Below are 2,933 nucleotides of genomic sequence, written 5' to 3' on the forward strand. Positions count from 1 at the left end.
GTGTTAGCCAACTGGAGCACTGTTTAATATCAAAGGGACTGGTTCACTAAATCACTGAATCTCATTAGATTTACAACTTTGGCGAAGAGAGTCCACAGTTACTTTACTATCACCACCTGGCAGATGAAGCCAGGGGAATTAGGGTTCACTGGGACACTAAACAGAGATTAGATCTGAAGCCAGGAAGAGGAGAAAACTTCAAAGGTAGAACCATTATGCACACACACAGGCAGAGCAGTTTTAATTGGAACCGGAAAGCAATGCCTAATACGGAGCAGTTAGTTGGAAACAAAGGAAGAAGTGAGTGTTTATGCAGAAATTAAGGCAGTATAAGTATTCCTCCCCTTCCCAGGGCGCTGTCCTCTACGATTGGAGCAGAAAGGACGTGGGACGTAGGACGATGGACGGACCAAAGGGCCAATAACGGGAGAGTTAAGTCTAAACCACGGCTCCTCCCCAACAGTTTTTGACCAATCAGATAGTAGTACCTTTTCATACAAATATTGTATACCGATAAGTTGAGGGAGTCTTTTCTGTTTTCCCAAAACAGTGAAGATCCATGTGCACATGCTAATTTTGATACGTTAATGCATAATAAATTTTACTAGTTTACTAGTCCTCACTTCTCAATTAAAAGAACACGCCTCACACACCCCACCCTCTGTGACTGGCTCTTGGACTTTCTGACTGGTATGCCCCAGACTGTCAGGATTAGCAATAGGACTTCAGTCAGCATTATCACGAGCATCGACACCCCACAGGGATTATCCTCAGTCCCATCCTCTACACCCTGTTCACCCACGACTGTGTCACCTCCTACAAAGACAACATCATCCTAAAGTTCGCGGATGACACCGCAGTGATAGGTCGCATCACTGGCGGGGACAAAGCAGCCTACAGGAGGGAGGTGGCGGTGTCATGGTGCAAGGACAATAATCTCAGCCTCAGTACAGACAAGACGAAGGAGATGATAGTGGACAAGAGGAAGGAGAGGAGATCTCATCAGCCACTGTTCATCTGAGGGCTCGAAGTGGAGAGGGTAGGCAGCTTCAAATATCTGGGTGTCCACAAATGGATAAATAGAGCTCAGGCGTGTTTAGTCCGCAGAGTTCAGAAAGTGCTTTGTGCAGGTGCCTGTGCTCCCCCCTCTCTCTACACTGTTTCACTGCTGCCATGCAAGCAAGGTCAGTTTCCATTATGCACAGTAGCATAATCCCATTTTATGTGATTCCCTTTTAAAAAGCCTCCTTCTGGCGTTTCCCTGGAGTTGACAAACCTGCTTTCCAGCGTCAACTGGCTGTTACCCGCTGGCAGCTTTATACCTCACGTTTGGCGCCAAATTTCTTGCCTGCTTTCCCCCAAAAATAACTCGGTAACAGCCATCCCACATTTGCCTTGAATGCTGCTGCCTTCTTTGAGCCAGCAGCAGAAGCCATGTTCTACCCACTAAAAAAAAAAAAAAAAATTTTGCATTAAACCAATACACTGCAGCACCTGCAGGCCAGAATTACCCAAAGTTCCTCTTCACCCCTACATCTGCTCATGCAACATGTGCATCCCCTGTTCATGAGCAGATTACTACCATATTGAAAACCACAATAATCACATCCCATTGGATTAATTCATAGTACAAACCAAGTCACACAAAGAACTCTGTTGTTCATCTCTGCTGTTTGCATTTACATCCATCAGGCCAGTTATGCCACTTAAGTGAGAGGTTTTAATATACAGCCTGGAGGACCCCATAAAACATTTCTGAAATAAAAGCAGCTATTCATTTTGTTCTGAAGCTCACTATTGACTGGGAATGGATAATCTTTACGTAATGCTCCAAACATGGCACATTTACCCAAAACTCAACACCCCGTGACGACAACGTCACATTCTCCATTGCAACCTTGGATGAAACTGAGGCTCAAGTGCAATTGTTCCATTCATCATCAATCGATCCTCTAGCAATCCCATGATGAGGAGTGGCATGACTCGAGGTCTGCATGTGATAGCTGTGAGAACTCAGGGCGTTAGCTCCTTGTAGTGTGATTCAATGCTTTTGCAGATTCTAAGAATGCATTGTAATCAAGGAAGGAGCCTAAAAAGAGAAAAGTCCCTAAAATTGTCATTTTCTTCATACACCAGTTTGTTGGTGGTATGACGCTGAAACTTGTCCAGATAAAATTCCTTACAAGTAATTTTTTGCCTCCAGGGCACAGTCAAAACAACCAATATACACCATGGCATACGTTTTAGCTAGTATTTGCAGACTGCACACGTCTTTTTGGCCACTTGATACATTTATGCCCAGAATTCACTCTGTTTAGCTCCACTTAGATCACCACCAACTTCTGAGGGTGTGGGGAGTCTCGCACTGACAAAATGGTAAAAACATTTAGTATCCATAGTAAATAACCTCAGTCTTCCACACCTACAGCCAGAGCAACCCACGCTGGCCACAGCACAGGAATCAGTCGGCCGAGGTGAACAAAGTGTACAACAGGATTATTCACAAGACCAAGACGCGGGAACAGAGAGTCATATGATCAGCTCACACTGATGAGGCAGAACAGTGGTGGTGGTGAGATACTAGAGCAAAACGATAAATGTGTGGAATGTCAAGCACAGTCTGGTGCCTCATGTGAATGGAAAGAGGTAATCCGGGAGGGATGAGGAGGGAAAACTGTCCGGCACAATCTTATCATTCGGTGCTCACTTCAACCGAACCCCACTTTGACTCAGAGAGTTCACATTTACATGGTCACAATGCTGAATACTTCAGTATCGGTGGTGTAACAATTGTTGCTTTGCTTGTTTTTTTATATATATAAACTGAAAAGCCCTGGGGGAGTCTGCCTATTATGTCATTACTGGTCGCAGCATGCAGTTAGTCCTCCACTAGGTCTCTCACTCACACACACACACACACACACACACACACA

At 44.8% G+C, this 2,933-nt stretch overlaps 1 protein-coding gene across 1 annotated transcript in view; it reads left to right on the forward strand.

Moving 5' to 3' along the window:
- trpm7 (transient receptor potential cation channel, subfamily M, member 7) overlaps window positions 1-2,933 on the forward strand; it is a 53,473-nt gene that overhangs the window by 42,938 nt on the left and 7,602 nt on the right. The gene's annotated exons all lie outside the window — the stretch shown is intronic.

This window comes from Monopterus albus, unplaced genomic scaffold (genome assembly GCF_001952655.1).
Source record: "Monopterus albus unplaced genomic scaffold, M_albus_1.0 scaffold228.1, whole genome shotgun sequence".
NCBI lineage: Eukaryota > Metazoa > Chordata > Actinopteri > Synbranchiformes > Synbranchidae > Monopterus > Monopterus albus.